Source organism: Triturus cristatus, chromosome 4_2 (genome assembly GCF_964204655.1).
Source record: "Triturus cristatus chromosome 4_2, aTriCri1.1, whole genome shotgun sequence".
NCBI lineage: Eukaryota > Metazoa > Chordata > Amphibia > Caudata > Salamandridae > Triturus > Triturus cristatus.
The window spans coordinates 413,663,979-413,682,325 of NC_140586.1; the positions used below are offsets into that span (position 1 = coordinate 413,663,979).

An 18,347-nucleotide genomic window follows, 5' to 3' on the forward strand; every position below is an offset into this window, starting at 1 on the left:
GAAAAATAAAGCTGAAACTGGTATATTTCCATATTTTTTTAACCAATAAATATGCAGCCATGCTTTAATGTCTGCCAGGTGTTAGTGATATGAACAAATGCAGAAGATACATCAATTCACTTATATGAGAGTATGCACATTTCAGTATCAGTTTGGTTTTGTGAAGTGAAAAGATGTTTTTAAGCTGCACTGCCATCAAAGTACAACATGGGAAGCAGTAATGCAAGCTTCAAACAACAGGTGCAGCACACTTGGCACAAGAGTAGCAAAGACACAATTATGCGGATATGCAGATGTTTACGAACCACATAATTAGTTTCCACGTCAAAATGTAATGACATAATAAAAAGGAAAGCGTGGTCGGCAGGATTCGAACCTGCGCGGGGAAACCCCAATGGATTTCAAGTCCATCGCCTTAACCACTCGGCCACGACTACACCTTTCAAGATGTGCACTCGCTCATAAATAAGCTGTAATGTGGTCTATAGTATGGGTAAAAGATGTTAGTTAATGAAGGGAAGGCGCAGACAATATTGAGCACATAATCTTCTTTATAAGGTTATAAACTGTGTTCTCTGGAGAATCACAGAAGAATGCGCAGCAAATGTCCAGTTCTATGAAAGTGAAGGGAGGGGCAGGTATGAGAGATTGGGTAATGAGTACAGAGAAAAAGGTACAGGAAGTGAAGGGTTAAGGTTGAGAGCCCAGTGAGTGACAGTGTGTGGTATGGATTAAGCTCGGGTGTGAGATGAACCTGCATAGCATTGAGCATGCGAGTGCTACCAAGCCGAGACCAGTACCTTTCTGGATGAGTGTGGCAGATGGGAGGGTCTGCGGATGATTCTTGCCTTCAATCCATCTTTTCTGGGGAGTGATGGTCGTGCAGCTCTTGTTATTGAAGCACGTTCAGTGCAGCTCATTAAATACTATCTGTGTTCTTTGGTGATGCTCCCCGGTGTGTGCGAATTGGTGCAGGATTATTGGAGCGCTTCAATGTCTTGGCCTGAAACTATGATGGGTCAGCAATGGCCTGTCTGTCTGTCTATTCAATGTCTCTGTGTACAGTCACTGCCTCTTCAGTTTCAATAGAACTCCTTTAGTATCACATTATGCGTTGGCCGGTTAGGTCAGTTGGTTAGAGGATGGTGCTAGTTACACCAAGGCTGTGAGTTCGATCTCCGTACGGGCAACACCTTTTCCATAAAGTAGAAAAGAAATCCATTAAAAAACAAGGCTATAAAAACACCATATAGGGTTGTTGTTTATTCTGGTAATTTACTGAGCTCTGGTGGCTGATGTTTGGACCAGGACCAGGGTGAGTATTGCTATAGCCATGTAAAGGGCACTGCGGGCTATCAGCCCTCCTTGCTGTGATACCCGCCTCTGCCAAGTTTTCTTGGGTCTCTCAAAGTGCACTTTGTGAAGTGCTGTTTGAACATGGACGCGTCACTGATGTGACACTTTCTCTCCGTGAGTTGCGGTTCCTCTGCTTCTTGGTGGGATGTCCAGAGGTCACGAGAGGTGAAGGAAAGAGCACATGGGTAATGTAGGCATCAGGAATGATCTTGTGTATATTGGTGACCTTTAAATAATTGTAATCTGGTTTAGTTTAACGAATGCATTGAGCCCCTGGCCCATCAGTGTAAAACTTTAGAAAATAAATACAGATACGTACGTATAATGATATTAGTTTTTCATGACCCTCTTTGTAATATTTCCATCTTAATATCAGATTTTAATTCTCCATTTTCTTTTCGGTAGCAGCTGAAAAATATCAAATCTTTCAAGACAGAAAAATATGCAGGGCCTCACAGTGACACCAGGACAGAAGGTACAGTGGTGAGTTGTGAAACAGAGTAGGTGCTGTGGCTTAGTTGGTTAAAGCGCCTGTCTAGTAAACAGGAGATCCTGAGTTCGAATCTCAGCAGTACCTTTTGTTTTACACAACCTCATAGAAGAGGTACTGTTAGATAATAGACTCATTCTTTGTAAACCCAGTTGGTCCTATTATATTTAGGGCTCCCGGTTTTATGGTGTTTATTTTTTTGACATTTCCGTCTGTATTTATCCATATTTAATTTGTCGTCAACTTTATCTGTATTCATCCATATTTATTATGGGTTTTGTGAGAAAAATAAAGCTGAAACTGGTATATTTCCATATTTTTTTAACCAATAAATATGCAGCCATGCTTTAATGTCTGCCAGGTGTTAGTGATATGAACAAATGCAGAAGATACATCAATTCACTTATATGAGAGTATGCGCATTTCAGTATCAGTTTGGTTTTGTGAAGTGAAAAGATGTTTTTAAGCTGCACTGCCATCAAAGTACAACATGGGAAGCAGTAATGCAAGCTTCAAACAACAGGTGCAGCACACTTAGCACAAGAGTAGCAAAGACACAATTATGCGGATATGCAGATGGTTACGAACCACATAATTAGTTTCCACGTCAAAATGTAATGACATAATAAAAAGGAAAGCGTAGTCGGCAGAATTCGAAACTTCGCGGTGAGACAACAAAGGATTGCAAGTCCATCGCCTTAACCACTCGGCCATGACTACACCTTTCAAGATCTGCACTCACTCATAAATAAGCTGTAATGTGGTCTATAGTATGGGTAAAATATGTTAGTTAATGAAGGGAAGGCGCAGACAATATTGAGCACATAATCTTCTTTATAAGGTTATAAACTGTGTTCACTGGAGAATCACAGAAGAAGGCGCAGCAAGGGTCCAGTTCTATGAAAGTGAAGGGAGGGGCAGGTATGAGAGATTGGGTAAGGGGTACAGAGAAAAAGGTACAGGAAGTGAAGGGTTAAGGATTGAGAGCCCAGTGAGTGACAGTGTGTGGTATGGATTAAGCTCGGGTGTGAGATGAACCTGCATAGCATTGAGCATGCGAGTGCTACCAAACCGAGACCAGTACCTTTCTGGATGAGTGTGGCAGATGGGAGGGTCTGCGGATGATTCTTGCCTTCAATCCATCTTTTCTGGGGAGTGATGGTCGTGCAGCTTTTGTTATTGAAGCACGTTCAGTGCAGCTCATTAAATACTATCTGTGTTCTTTGGTGATGCTCCCCGGTGTGTGCGAATTGGTGCAGGATTATTGGAGCGCTTCAATGTCTTGGCCTGAAACTATGATGGGTCAGCAATGGCCTGTCTGTCTGTCTATTCAATGTCTCTGTGTACAGTCACTGCCTCTTCAGTTTCAATAGAACTCCTTTAGTATCACATTATGCTTTGGCCGGTTGGGTCAGTTGGTTAGAGCATGGTGCTAGTAACACCAAGGCTGTGAGTTCGATCTCTGTACGGGCAACACCTTTTTCATAAAGTAGAAAAGAAATCCATTAAAAAACAAGGCTATAAAAACACCATATAGGGTTGTTGTTTATTCTGGTAATTTACTGAGCTCTGGTGGCTGATGTTTGGACCAGGACCAGGGTGAGTATTGCTATAGCCATGTAAAGGGCACTGCGGGCTATCAGCCCTCCTTGCTGTGATACCCGCCTCTGCCAAGTTTTCTTGGGTCTCTCAAAGTGCACTTTGTGAAGCGCTGTTTGAACATGGACGCATCACTTAGGTGACACTTTCTCTCCGTGAGTTGCGGTTCCTCTGCTGCTTGGTGGGATGTCCAGAGGCCACGAGAGGTGAAGGAAAGAGCACATGGGTAATGTAGGCATCAGGAATGATCTTGTGTATATTGGTGACCTTTAAATAATTGTAATCTGGTTTAGTTTAACAAATGCATTGAGCCCCTGGCCCATCAGTGTAAAACTTTAGAAAATAAATACAGATACGTACGTATAATGATATTAGTTTTTCATGACCCTCTTTGTAATATTTCCATCTTAATATCTGATTTTTCTTCTCCATTTTCTTTTCGGTAGCAGCTGAAAAATATCAAATCTTTCAAGACAGACAAATATGCAGGGCCTCACAGTGACACCAGGACAGAAGGTACAGTGGTGAGCCGTGTAACAGAGTAGGTGCTGTGGCTTAGTTGCTTAAAGCGCCTGTCTAGTAAACAGGAGATCCTGAGTTCGAATCTCAGCAGTACCTTTTGTTTTACACAACCTCATAGAAGAGGTACTGTTAGATAATAGACTCATTCTTTGTAAACCCAGTTGGTCCTATTATATTTAGGGCTCCCGGTTTTATGGTGTTTATTTTTTTGACATTTCCGTCTGTATTTATCCATATTTAATTTGTTGTCAACTTTATCTGTATTCATCCATATTTATTATGGGTTTTGTGAGAAAAATAAAGCTGAAACTGGTATATTTCCATATTTATTTAACCAATAAATATGCAGCCATGCTTTAATGTCTGCCAGGTGTTAGTGATATGAACAAATGCAGAAGATACATCAATTCACTTATATGAGAGTATGCGCATTTCAGTATCAGTTTGGTTTTGTGAAGTGAAAAGATGTTTTTAAGCTGCACTGCCATCAAAGTACAACATGGGAAGCAGTAATGCAAGCTTCAAACAACAGGTGCAGCACACTTAGCACAAGAGTAGCAAAGACACAATTATGCGGATATGCAGATGGTTACGAACCACATAATTAGTTTCCACGTCAAAATGTAATGACATAATAAAAAGGAAAGTGTAGTCGGCAGGATTCGAAACTGCACGGTGAAACACCAATGGATTGCAAGTCCATCGCCTTAACCACTCGGCCACGACTACACCTTTCAAGATGTGCACTCACTCATAAATAAGCTGTAATGTGGTCTATAGTATGGGTAAAAGATGTTAGTTAATGAAGGGAAGGCGCAGACAATATTGAGCACATAATCTTCTTTATAAGGTTATAAACTGTGTTCTCTGGAGAATCACAGAAGAAGGCGCAGCAAGGGTCCAGTTCTATGAAAGTGAAGGGAGGGCCAGGTATGAGAGATTGGGTAAGGAGTACAGAGAAAAAGGTACAGGAAGTGAAGGGTTAAGAATTGAGAGCCCAGTGAGTGACAGTGTGTGGTATGGATTAAGCTCGGGTGTGAGATGAACCTGCATAGCATTGAGCATGCGAGTGCTACCAAGCCGAGACCAGTACCTTTCTGGATGAGTGTGGCAGATGGGAGGGTCTGCGGATGATTCTTGCCTTCAATCCATCTTTTCTGGAGAGTGATGGTCATGCAGCTCTTGTTATTGAAGCACGTTCAGTGCAGCTCATTAAATACTATCTGTGTTCTTTGGTGATGCTCCCCGGTGTGTGCGAATTGGTGCAGGGTTATTGGAGCGCTTCAATGTCTTGGCCTGAAACTATGATGGGTCAGCAATGGCCTGTCTGTCTGTCTATTCAATGTCTCTGTGTACAGTCACTGCCTCTTCAGTTTCAATAGAACTCCTTTAGTATTACATTATGCTTTGGCCGGTTAGGTCAGTTGGTTAGAGCATGGTGCTAGTAACACCAAGGCTGTGAGTTCGATCTCCGTACGGGCAACACCTTTTCCATAAAGTAGAAAAGAAATCCATTAACCCCTTCAGTGCCCATGACGAGCTGGACTCGTCATGGGCTGCGGTGGCGCTGTGCCCATGACGAGTCCAGCTCGTCATGAACTCCGCCCGCTAATACAAAGCGCGGCACTGGGCGGGGAAAGGGGCGGGCATGCAAGGGGTTAAAAAACAAGGCTATAAAAACACCATATAGGGTTGTTGTTTATTCTGGTAATTTACTAAGCTCTGGTGGCTGATGTTTGGACCAGGACCAGGGTGAGTATTGCTATAGCCATGTAAAGGGCACTGCGGGCTATCAGCCCTCCTTGCTGTGATACCTGCCTCTGCCAAGTTTTCTTGGGTCTCTCAAAGTGCACTTTGTGAAGTGCTGTTTGAACATGGACGCGTCACTGATGTGACACTTTCTCTCCGTGAGTTGCGGTTCCTCTGCTTCTTGGTGGGATGTCCAGAGGTCACGAGAGGTGAAGGAAAGAGCACATGGGTAATGTAGGCATCAGGAATGATCTTGTGTATATTGGTGACCTTTAAATAATTGTAATCTGGTTTAGTTTAACGAATGCATTGAGCCCCTGGCCCATCAGTGTAAAACTTTAGAAAATAAATACAGATACGTACGTATAATGATATTAGTTTTTCATGACCCTCTTTGTAATATTTCCATCTTAATATCAGATTTTAATTCTCCATTTTCTTTTCGGTAGCAGCAGAAAAATATCAAATCTTTCAAGACAGAAAAATATGCAGGGCCTCACAGTGACACCAGGACAGAAGGTACAGTGGTGAGTCGTGAAACAGAGTAGGTGCTGTGGCTTAGTTGGTTAAAGCGCCTGTCTAGTAAACAGGAGATCCTGAGTTCGAATCTCAGCAGTACCTTTTATTTTACACAACCTCATAGAAGAGGTACTGTTAGATAATAGACTCATTCTTTGTAAACCCAGTTGGTCCTATTATATTTAGGGCTCCCGGTTTTATGGTGTTTATTTTTTTGACATTTCCGTCTGTATTTATCCATATTTAATTTGTTGTCAACTTTATCTGTATTCATCCATATTTATTATGGGTTTTGTGAGAAAAATAAAGCTGAAACTGGTATATTTCCATATTTTTTTAAGGAATAAATATGCAGCCATGCTTTAATGTCTGCCAGGTGTTAGTGATATGAACAAATGCAGAAGGTACATCAATTCACTTATATGAGAGTATGCGCATTTCAGTATCAGTTTGGTTTTGTGAAGTGAAAAGATGTTTTTAAGCTGCACTGCCATCAAAGTACAACATGGGAAGCAGTAATGCAAGCTTCAAACAACAGGTGCAGCACACTTAGCACAAGAGTAGCAAAGACACAATTATGCGGATATGCAGATGGTTACGAACCACATAATTAGTTTCCACGTCAAAATGTAATGACATAATAAGAAGGAAAGCGTAGTCGGCAGGATTCGAAACTGCGCGGTGAGACACCAATGGATTGCAAGTCCATCGCCTTAACCACTTGGCCACGACTACACCTTTCAAGATGTGCACTCACTCATAAATGAGCTGTAATGTGGTCTACAGTATGGGTAAAAGATGTTAGTTAATGAAGGGAAGGCGCAGACAATATTGAGCACATAATCTTCTTTATAAGGTTATAAACTGTGTTCTCTGGAGAATCACAGAAGAAGGCGCAGCAAGGGTCCAGTTCTATGAAAGTGAAGGGAGGGGCAGGTATGAGAGATTGGGTAAGGAGTACAGAGAAAAAGGTACAGGAAGTGAAGGGTTAAGGATTGAGAGACCAGTGAGTGACAGTGTGTGGTATGGATTAAGCTCGGGTGTGAGATGAACCTGCATAGCATTGAGCATGCGAGTGCTACCAAGCCGAGACCAGTACCTTTCTGGATGAGTGTGGCAGATGGGAGGGTCTGCGGATGAATCTTGCCTTCAATCCATCTTTTCTGGGGAGTGATGGTCGTGCAGCTCTTGTTATTGAAGCACGTTCAGTGCAGCTCATTAAATACTATCTGTGTTCTTTGGTGATGCTCCCCGGTGTGTGCGAATTGGTGCAGGATTATTGGAGCGCTTCAATGTCTTGGCCTGAAACTATGATGGGTCAGCAATGGCCTGTCTGTCTGTCTATTCAATGTCTCTGTGTACAGTCACTGCCTCTTCAGTTTCAATAGAACTCCTTTAGTATCACATTATGCTTTGGCCGGTTAGGTCAGTTGGTTAGAGCATGGTGCTAGTAACACCAAGGCTGTGAGTTCGATCTCTGTACGGGCAACACCTTTTTCATAAAGTAGAAAAGAAATCCATTAAAAAACAAGGCTATAAAAACACCATATAGGGTTGTTGTTTATTCTGGTAATTTACTGAGCTCTGGTGGCTGATGTTTGGACCAGGACCAGGGTGAGTATTGCTATAGCCATGTAAAGGGCACTGCGGGCTATCAGCCCTCCTTGCTGTGATACCCGCCTCTGCCAAGTTTTCTTGGGTCTCTCAAAGTGCACTTTGTGAAGCGCTGTTTGAACATGGACGCGTCACTTAGGTGACACTTTCTCTCCGTGAGTTGCGGTTCCTCTGCTGCTTGGTGGGATGTCCAGAGGCCACGAGAGGTGAAGGAAAGAGCACATGGGTAATGTAGGCATCAGGAATGATCTTGTGTATATTGGTGACCTTTAAATAATTGTAATCTGGTTTAGTTTAACGAATGCATTGAGCCCCTGGCCCATCAGTGTAAAACTTTAGAAAATAAATACAGATACGTACGTATAATGATATTAGTTTTTCATGACCCTCTTTGTAATATTTCCATCTTAATATCTGATTTTTCTTCTCCATTTTCTTTTCGGTAGCAGCTGAAAAATATCAAATCTTTCAAGACAGAAAAATATGCAGAGCCTCACAGTGACACCAGGACAGAAGGTACAGTGGTGAGTCGTGAAACAGAGTAGGTGCTGTGGCTTAGTTGGTTAAAGCGCCTGTCCAGTAAACAGGAGATCCTGAGTTCGAATCTCAGCAGTACCTTTTGTTTTACACAACCTCATAGAAGAGGTACTGTTAGATAATAGACTCATTCTTTGTAAACCCAGTTGGTCCTATTATATTTAGGGCTCCCGGTTTTATGGTGTTTATTTTTTTGACATTTCCGTCTGTATTTATCCATATTTAATTTGTTGTCAACTTTATCTGTATTCATCCATATTTATTATGGGTTTTGTGAGAAAAATAAAGCTGAAACTGGTATATTTCCATATTTATTTAACCAATAAATATGCAGCCATGCTTTAATGTCTGCCAGGTGTTAGTGATATGAACAAATGCAGAAGATAAATCAATTCACTTATATGAGAGTATGCGCATTTCAGTATCAGTTTGGTTTTGTGAAGTGAAAAGATGTTTTTCAGCTGCACTGCCATCAAAGTACAACATGGGAAGCAGTAATGCAAGCTTCAAACAACAGGTGCAGCACACTTGGCACAAGAGTAGCAAAGACACAATTATGCGGATATGCAGATGTTTACGAACCACATAATTAGTTTCCACGTCAAAATGTAATGATATAATAAAAAGGAAAGCGTAGTCGGCAGGATTCGAACCTGCGCGGGGAGACCCCAATGGATTTCAAGTCCATCGCCTTAACCACTCGGCCACGACTACACCTTTCAAGATGTGCACTCACTCATAAATAAGCTGTAATGTGGTCTATAGTATGGGTAAAATATGTTAGTTAATGAAGGGAAGGCGCAGACAATATTGAGCACATAATCTTCTTTATAAGGTTATAAACTGTGTTCTCTGGAGAATCACAGAAGAAGGCGCAGCAAGGGTCCAGTTCTATGAAAGTGAAGGGAGGGGCAGGTATGAGAGATTGGGTAAGGAGTACAGAGAAAAAGGTACAGGAAGTGAAGGGTTAAGGATTGAGAGCCCAGTGAGTGACAGTGTGTGGTATGGATTAAGCTCGGGTGTGAGATGAACCTGCATAGCATTGAGCATGCGAGTGCTACCAAGCCGAGACCAGTACCTTTCTGGATGAGTGTGGCAGATGGGAGGGTCTGCGGATGATTCTTGCCTTCAATCCATCTTTTCTGGGGAGTGATGGTCGTGCAGCTTTTGTTATTGAAGCACGTTCAGTGCAGCTCATTAAATACTATCTGTGTTCTTTGGTGATGCTCCCCGGTGTGTGCGAATTGGTGCAGGATTATTGGAGCGCTTCAATGTCTTGGCCTGAAACTATGATGGGTCAGCAATGGCCTGTCTGTCTGTCTATTCAATGTCTCTGTGTACAGTCACTGCCTCTTCAGTTTCAATAGAACTCCTTTAGTATCACATTATGCTTTGGCCGGTTGGGTCAGTTGGTTAGAGCATGGTGCTAGTAACACCAAGGCTGTGAGTTCGATCTCTGTACGGGCAACACCTTTTTCATAAAGTAGAAAAGAAATCCATTAAAAAACAAGGCTATAAAAACACCATATAGGGTTGTTGTTTATTCTGGTAATTTACTGAGCTCTGGTGGCTGATGTTTGGACCAGGACAAGGGTGAGTATTGCTATAGCCATGTAAAGGGCACTGCGGGCTATCAGCCCTCCTTGCTGTGATACCCGCCTCTGCCAAGTTTTCTTGGGTCTCTCAAAGTGCACTTTGTGAAGCGCTGTTTGAACATGGACGCGTCACTTAGGTGACACTTTCTCTTCGTGAGTTGCGGTTCCTCTGCTGCTTGGTGGGATGTCCAGAGGCCACGAGAGGTGAAGGAAAGAGCACATGGGTAATGTAGGCATCAGGAATGATCTTGTGTATATTGGTGACCTTTAAATAATTGTAATCTGGTTTAGTTTAACGAATGCATTGAGCCCCTGGCCCATCAGTGTAAAACTTTAGAAAATAAATACAGATACGTACGTATAATGATATTAGTTTTTCATGACCCTCTTTGTAATATTTCCATCTTAATATCTGATTTTTCTTCTCCATTTTCTTTTCGGTAGCAGCTGAAAAATATCAAATCTTTCAAGACAGACAAATATGCAGGGCCTCACAGTGACACCAGGACAGAAGGTACAGTGGTGAGCCGTGTAACAGAGTAGGTGCTGTGGCTTAGTTGGTTAAAGCGCCTGTCTAGTAAACAGGAGATCCTGAGTTCGAATCTCAGCAGTACCTTTTGTTTTACACAACCTCATAGAAGAGGTACTGTTAGATAATAGACTCATTCTTTGTAAACCCAGTTGGTCCTATTATATTTAGGGCTCCCGGTTTTATGGTGTTTATTTTTTTGACATTTCCGTCTGTATTTATCCATATTTAATTTGTTGTCAACTTTATCTGTATTCATCCATATTTATTATGGGTTTTGTGAGAAAAATAAAGCTGAAACTGGTATATTTCCATATTTATTTAACCAATAAATATGCAGCCATGCTTTAATGTCTGCCAGGTGTTAGTGATATGAACAAATGCAGAAGATAAATCAATTCACTTATATGAGAGTATGCGCATTTCAGTATCAGTTTGGTTTTGTGAAGTGAAAAGATGTTTTTAAGCTGCACTGCCATCAAAGTACAACATGGGAAGCAGTAATGCAAGCTGCAAACAACAGGTGCAGCACACTTAGCACAAGAGTAGCAAAGACACAATTATGCGGATATGCAGATGGTTACGAACCACATAATTAGTTTCCACGTCAAAATGTAATGACATAATAAAAAGGAAAGCGTAGTCGGCAGGATTCGAAACTGCACGGTGAGACACCAATGGATTGCAAGTCCATCGCCTTAACCACTCGGCCATGACTACACCTTTCAAGATGTGCACTCACTCATAAATAAGCTGTAATGTGGTCTATAGTATGGGTAAAAGATGTTAGTTAATGAAGGGAAGGCGCAGACAATATTGAGCACATAATCTTCTTTATAAGGTTATAAACTGTGTTCTCTGGAGAATCACAGAAGAAGGCGCAGCAAGGGTCCAGTTCTATGAAAGTGAAGGGAGGGGCAGGTATGAGAGATTGGGTAAGGAGTACAGAGAAAAAGGTACAGGAAGTGAAGGGTTAAGGATTGAGAGCCCAGTGAGTGACAGTGTGTGGTATGGATTAAGCTCGGGTGTGAGATGAACCTGCATAGCATTGAGCATGCGAGTGCTACCAAGCCGAGACCAGTACCTTTCTGGATGAGTGTGGCAGATGGGAGGGTCTGCGGATGATTCTTGCCTTCAATCCATCTTTTCTGGGGAGTGATGGTCGTGCAGCTCTTGTTATTGAAGCACGTTCAGTGCAGCTCATTAAATACTATCTGTGTTCTTTGGTGATGCTCCCCGGTGTGTGCGAATTGGTGCAGGATTATTGGAGCGCTTCAATGTCTTGGCCTGAAACTATGATGGGTCAGCAATGGCCTGTCTGTCTGTCTATTCAATGTCTCTGTGTACAGTCACTGCCTCTTCAGTTTCAATAGAACTCCTTTAGTATCACATTATGCTTTGGCCGGTAAGGTCAGTTGGTTAGAGCATGGTGCTAGTAACACCAAGGCTGTGAGTTCGATCTCTGTACGGGCAACACCTTTTTCATAAAGTAGAAAAGAAATCCATTAAAAAACAAGGCTATAAAAACACCATATAGGGTTGTTGTTTATTCTGGTAATTTACTGAGCTCTGGTGGCTGATGTTTGGACCAGGACCAGGGTGAGTATTGCTATAGCCATGTAAAGGGCACTGCGGGCTATCAGCCCTCCTTGCTGTGATACCCGCCTCTGCCAAGTTTTCTTGGGTCTCTCAAAGTGCACTTTGTGAAGTGCTGTTTGAACATGGACGCGTCACTGATGTGACACTTTCTCTCCGTGAGTTGCGGTTCCTCTGCTTCTTGGTGGGATGTCCAGAGGTCACGAGAGGTGAAGGAAAGAGCACATGGGTAATGTAGGCATCAGGAATGATCTTGTGTATATTGGTGACCTTTAAATAATTGTAATCTGGTTTAGTTTAACGAATGCATTGAGCCCCTGGCCCATCAGTGTAAAACTTTAGAAAATAAATACAGATATGTACGTATAATGATATTAGTTTTTCATGACCCTCTTTGTAATATTTCCATCTTAATATCAGATTTTTCTTCTCCATTTTCTTTTCGGTAGCAGCTGAAAAATATCAAATCTTTCAAGACAGAAAAATATGCAGGGCCTCACAGTGACACCAGGACAGAAGGTACAGTGGTGAGTCGTGAAACAGAGTAGGTGCTGTGGCTTAGTTGGTTAAAGCGCCTGTCTAGTAAACAAGAGATCCTGAGTTCGAATCTCAGCAGTACCTTTTGTTTTACACAACCTCATAGAAGAGGTACTGTTAGATAATAGACTCATTCTTTGTAAACCCAGTTGGTCCTATTATATTTAGGGCTCCCGGTTTTATGGTGTTTATTTTTTTGACATTTCCGTCTGTATTGATCCATATTTAATTTGTTGTCAACTTTATCTGTATTCATCCATATTTATTATGGGTTTTGTGAGAAAAATAAAGCTGAAACTGGTATATTTCCATATTTTTTTAACCAATAAATATGCAGCCATGCTTTAATGTCTGCCAGGTGTTAGTGATATGAACAAATGCAGAAGATACATCAATTCACTTATATGAGAGTATGCGCATTTCAGTATCAGTTTGGTTTTGTGAAGTGAAAAGATGTTTTTAAGCTGCACTGCCATCAAAGTACAACATGGGAAGCAGTAATGCAAGCTTCAAACAACAGGTGCAGCACACTTAGCACAAGAGTAGCAAAGACACAATTATGCGGATATGCAGATGGTTACGAACCACATAATTAGTTTCCACGTCAAAATGTAATGACATAATAAAAAGGAAAGCGTAGTCGGCAGGATTCGAAACTGCGCGGTGAGACACCAATGGATTGCAAGTCCATCGCCTTAACCACTCGGCCATGACTACACCTTTCAAGATGTGCACTCACTCATAAATAAGCTGTAATGTGGTCTATAGTATGGGTAAAAGATGTTAGTTAATGAAGGGAAGGCGCAGACAATATTGAGCACATAATCTTCTTTATAAGGTTATAAACTGTGTTCTCTGGAGAATCACAGAAGAAGGCGCAGCAAGGGTCCAGTTCTATGAAAGTGAAGGGAGGGGCAGGTATGAGAGATTGGGTAAGGAGTACAGAGAAAAAGGTACAGGAAGTGAAGGGTTAAGGATTGAGAGCCCAGTGAGTGACAGTGTGTGGTATGGATTAAGCTCGGGTGTGAGATGAACCTGCATAGCATTGAGCATGCGAGTGCTACCAAGCCGAGACCAGTACCTTTCTGGATGAGTGTGGCAGATGGGAGGGTCTGCGGATGATTCTTACCTTCAATCCATCTTTTCTGGGGAGTGATGGTCATGCAGCTCTTGTTATTGAAGCACGTTCAGTGCAGCTCATTAAATACTATCTGTGTTCTTTGGTGATGCTCCCCGGTGTGTGCGAATTGGTGCAGGATTATTGGAGCGCTTCAATGTCTTGGCCTGAAACTATGATGGGTCAGCAATGGCCTGTCTGTCTGTCTATTCAATGTCTCTGTGTACAGTCACTGCCTCTTCAGTTTCAATAGAACTCCTTTAGTATCACATTATGCGTTGGCCGGTTAGGTCAGTTGGTTAGAGGATGGTGCTAATAACACCAAGGCTGAGAGTTCGATCTCCGTACGGGCAACACCTTTTCCATAAAGTAGAAAAGAAATCCATTAAAAAACAAGGCTATAAAAACACCATATAGGGTTGTTGTTTATTCTGGTAATTTACTGAGCTCTGGTGGCTGATGTTTGGACCAGGACCAGGGTGAGTATTGCTATAGCCATGTAAAGGGCACTGCGGGCTATCAGCCCTCCTTGCTGTGATACCCGCCTCTGCCAAGTTTTCTTGGGTCTCTCAAAGTGCACTTTGTGAAGTGCTGTTTGAACATGGACGCGTCACTGATGTGACACTTTCTCTCTGTGAGTTGCGGTTCCTCTGCTTCTTGGTGGGATGTCCAGAGGTCACGAGAGGTGAAGGAAAGAGCACATGGGTAATGTAGGCATCAGGAATGATCTTGTGTATATTGGTGACCTTTAAATAATTGTAATCTGGTTTAGTTTAACGAATGCATTGAGCCCCTGGCCCATCAGTGTAAAACTTTAGAAAATAAATACAGATACGTACGTATAATGATATTAGTTTTTCATGACCCTCTTTGTAATATTTCCATCTTAACATCAGATTTTAATTCTCCATTTTCTTTTCGGTAGCAGCTGAAAAATATCAAATCTTTCAAGACAGAAAAATATGCAGGGCCTCACAGTGACACCAGGACAGAAGGTACAGTGGTGAGTCGTGAAACAGAGTAGGTGCTGTGGCTTAGTTGGTTAAAGCGCCTGTCTAGTAAACAGGAGATCCTGAGTTCGAATCTCAGCAGTACCTTTTGTTTTACACAACCTCATAGAAGAGGTACTGTTAGATAATAGACTCATTCTTTGTAAACCCAGTTGGTCCTATTATATTTAGGGCTCCCGGTTTTATGGTGTTTATTTTTTTGACATTTCCGTCTGTATTTATCCATATTTAATTTGTCGTCAACTTTATCTGTATTCATCCATATTTATTATGGGTTTTGTGAGAAAATAAAGCTGAAACTGGTATATTTCCATATTTTTTTAACCAATAAATATGCAGCCATGCTTTAATGTCTGCCAGGTGTTAGTGATATGAACAAATGCAGAAGATACATCAATTCACTTATATGAGAGTATGCGCATTTCAGTATCAGTTTGGTTTTGTGAAGTGAAAAGATGTTTTTAAGCTGCACTGCCATCAAAGTACAACATGGGAAGCAGTAATGCAAGCTTCAAACAACAGGTGCAGCACACTTAGCACAAGAGTAGCAAAGACACAATTATGCGGATATGCAGATGGTTACGAACCACATAATTAGTTTCCACGTCAAAATGTAATGACATAATAAAAAGGAAAGCGTAGTCGGCAGGATTCGAAACTGCGCGGTGAGACACCAATGGATTGCAAGTCCATCGCCTTAACCACTCGGCCATGACTACACCTTTCAAGATGTGCACTCACTCATAAATAAGCTGTAATGGGGTCTATAGTATGGGTAAAATATGTTAGTTAATGAAGGGAAGGCGCAGACAATATTGAGCACATAATCTTCTTTATAAGGTTATAAACTGTGTTCTCTGGAGAATCACAGAAGAAGGCGCAGCAAGGGTCCAGTTCTATGAAAGTGAAGGGAGGGGCAGGTATGAGAGATTGGGTAAGGAGTACAGAGAAAAAGGTACAGGAAGTGAAGGGTTAAGGATTGAGAGCCCAGTGAGTGACAGTGTGTGGTATGGATTAAGCTCGGGTGTGAGATGAACCTGCATAGCATTGAGCATGCGAGTGCTACCAAGCCGAGACCAGTACCTTTCTGGATGAGTGTGGCAGATGGGAGGGTCTGCGGATGATTCTTGTCTTCAATCCATCTTTTCTGGGGAGTGATGGTCGTGCAGCTTTTGTTATTGAAGCACGTTCAGTGCAGCTCATTAAATACTATCTGTGTTCTTTGGTGATGCTCCCCGGTGTGTGCGAATTGGTGCAGGATTATTGGAGCGCTTCAATGTCTTGGCCTGAAACTATGATGGGTCAGCAATGGCCTGTCTGTCTGTCTATTCAATGTCTCTGTGTACAGTCACTGCCTCTTCAGTTTCAATAGAACTCCTTTAGTATCACATTATGCTTTGGCCGGTTGGGTCAGTTGGTTAGAGCATGGTGCTAGTAACACCAAGGCTGTGAGTTCGATCTCTGTACGGGCAACACCTTTTTCATAAAGTAGAAAAGAAATCCATTAAAAAACAAGGCTATAAAAACACCATATAGGGTTGTTGTTTATTCTGGTAATTTACTGAGCTCTGGTGGCTGATGTTTGGACCAGGACCAGGGTGAGTATTGCTATAGCCATGTAAAGGGCACTGCGGGCTATCAGCCCTCCTTGCTGTGATACCCGCCTCTGCCAAGTTTTCTTGGGTCTCTCAAAGTGCACTTTGTGAAGCGCTGTTTGAACATGGACGCGTCACTTAGGTGACACTTTCTCTCCGTGAGTTGCGGTTCCTCTGCTGCTTGGTGGGATGTCCAGAGGCCAAGAGAGGTGAAGGAAAGAGCACATGGGTAATGTAGGCATCAGGAATGATCTTGTGTATATTGGTGACCTTTAAATAATTGTAATCTGGTTTAGTTTAACGAATGCATTGAGCCCCTGGCCCATCAGTGTAAAACTTTAGAAAATAAATACAGATACGTACGTATAATGATATTAGTTTTTCATGACCCTCTTTGTAATATTTCCATCTTAATATCTGATTTTTCTTCTCCATTTTCTTTTCGGTAGCAGCTGAAAAAAATCAAATCTTTCAAGACAGACAAATATGCAGGGCCTCACAGTGACACCAGGACAGAAGGTACAGGGGTGAGCCGTGTAACAGAGTAGGTGCTGTGGCTTAGTTGGTTAAAGCGCCTGTCTAGTAAACAGGAGATCCTGAGTTCGAATCTCAGCAGTACCTTTTGTTTTACACAACCTCATAGAAGAGGTACTGTTAGATAATAGACTCATTCTTTGTAAACCCAGTTGGTCCTATTATATTTAGGGCTCCCGGTTTTATGGTGTTTATTTTTTTGACATTTCCGTCTGTATTTATCCATATTTAATTTGTTGTCAACTTTATCTGTATTCATCCATATTTATTATGGGTTTTGTGAGAAAAATAAAGCTGAAACTGGTATATTTCCATATTTTTTTAACCAATAAATATGCAGCCATGCTTTAATGTCTGCCAGGTGTTAGTGATATGAACAAATGCAGAAGATACATCAATTCAGTTATATGAGAGTATGCGCATTTCAGTATCAGTTTGGTTTTGTGAAGTGAAAAGATGTTTTTAAGCTGCACTGCCATCAAAGTACAACATGGGAAGCAGTAATGCAAGCTTCAAACAACAGGTGCAGCACACTTAGCACAAGAGTAGCAAAGACACAATTATGCGGATATGCAGATGGTTACGAACCACATAATTAGTTTCCACGTCAAAATGTAATGACATAATAAAAAGGAAAGCGTAGTCGGCAGGATTCGAAACTGCGCGGTGAGACACCAATGGATTGCAAGTCCATCGCCTTAGCCACTCGGCCATGACTACACCTTTCAAGATGTGCACTCACTCATAAATAAGCTGTAATGTGGTCTATAGTATGGGTAAAAGATGTTAGTTAATGAAGGGAAGGCGCAGACAATATTGAGCACATAATCTTCTTTATAAGGTTATAAACTGTGTTCTCTGGAGAATCACAGAAGAAGGCGCAGCAAGGGTCCAGTTCTATGAAAGTGAAGGGAGGGGCAGGTATGAGAGATTGGGTAAGGAGTACAGAGAAAAAGGTACAGGAAGTGAAGGGTTAAGGATTGAGAGCCCAGTGAGTGACAGTGTTTGGTATGGATTAAGCTCGGGTGTGAGATGAACCTGCATAGCATTGAGCATGCGAGTGCTACCAAGCCGAGACCAGTACCTTTCTGGATGAGTGTGGCAGATGGGAGGGTCTGCGGATGATTCTTACCTTCAATCCATCTTTTCTGGGGAGTGATGGTCGTGCAGCTCTTGTTATTGAAGCACGTTCAGTGCAGCTCATTAAATACTATCTGTGTTCTTTGGTGATGCTCCCCGGTGTGTGCGAATTGGTGCAGGATTATTGGAGCGCTTCAATGTCTTGGCCTGAAACTATGATGGGTCAGCAATGGCCTGTCTGTCTGTCTATTCAATGTCTCTGTGTACAGTCACTGCCTCTTCAGTTTCAATAGAACTCCTTTAGTATCACATTATGCGTTGGCCGGTTAGGTCAGTTGGTTAGAGGATGGTGCTAGTAACACCAAGGC

The 18,347-nt window shown here is 42.0% G+C and overlaps 10 non-coding genes across 10 annotated transcripts; 8 read left to right on the plus strand and 2 right to left on the minus strand.

The window, feature by feature from the left end:
- Nucleotides 1-355: 355 nt before the first annotated feature.
- On the minus strand, nt 356-437 carry TRNAS-UGA (transfer RNA serine (anticodon UGA)). The gene has a single exon. It is a non-coding gene; the product is annotated as a tRNA-Ser (tRNA).
- Nucleotides 438-1,859: 1,422 nt separating this feature from the next.
- Nucleotides 1,860-1,933, plus strand: TRNAT-AGU (transfer RNA threonine (anticodon AGU)). The gene has a single exon. It is a non-coding gene; the product is annotated as a tRNA-Thr (tRNA).
- A 2,056-nt stretch (nt 1,934-3,989) lies between these two features.
- On the plus strand, nt 3,990-4,063 carry TRNAT-AGU (transfer RNA threonine (anticodon AGU)). The gene has a single exon. It is a non-coding gene; the product is annotated as a tRNA-Thr (tRNA).
- A 2,200-nt stretch (nt 4,064-6,263) lies between these two features.
- Nucleotides 6,264-6,337, plus strand: TRNAT-AGU (transfer RNA threonine (anticodon AGU)). The gene has a single exon. It is a non-coding gene; the product is annotated as a tRNA-Thr (tRNA).
- A 2,056-nt stretch (nt 6,338-8,393) lies between these two features.
- On the plus strand, nt 8,394-8,467 carry TRNAT-AGU (transfer RNA threonine (anticodon AGU)). Its single transcript has one exon. It is a non-coding gene; the product is annotated as a tRNA-Thr (tRNA).
- Nucleotides 8,468-9,018: 551 nt separating this feature from the next.
- TRNAS-UGA (transfer RNA serine (anticodon UGA)) lies at nt 9,019-9,100 on the minus strand. Its single transcript has one exon. It is a non-coding gene; the product is annotated as a tRNA-Ser (tRNA).
- Nucleotides 9,101-10,523: 1,423 nt separating this feature from the next.
- Nucleotides 10,524-10,597, plus strand: TRNAT-AGU (transfer RNA threonine (anticodon AGU)). The gene has a single exon. It is a non-coding gene; the product is annotated as a tRNA-Thr (tRNA).
- Nucleotides 10,598-12,653: 2,056 nt separating this feature from the next.
- On the plus strand, nt 12,654-12,727 carry TRNAT-AGU (transfer RNA threonine (anticodon AGU)). Its single transcript has one exon. It is a non-coding gene; the product is annotated as a tRNA-Thr (tRNA).
- A 2,056-nt stretch (nt 12,728-14,783) lies between these two features.
- On the plus strand, nt 14,784-14,857 carry TRNAT-AGU (transfer RNA threonine (anticodon AGU)). Its single transcript has one exon. It is a non-coding gene; the product is annotated as a tRNA-Thr (tRNA).
- A 2,055-nt stretch (nt 14,858-16,912) lies between these two features.
- Nucleotides 16,913-16,986, plus strand: TRNAT-AGU (transfer RNA threonine (anticodon AGU)). Its single transcript has one exon. It is a non-coding gene; the product is annotated as a tRNA-Thr (tRNA).
- Nucleotides 16,987-18,347: the final 1,361 nt, after the last annotated feature.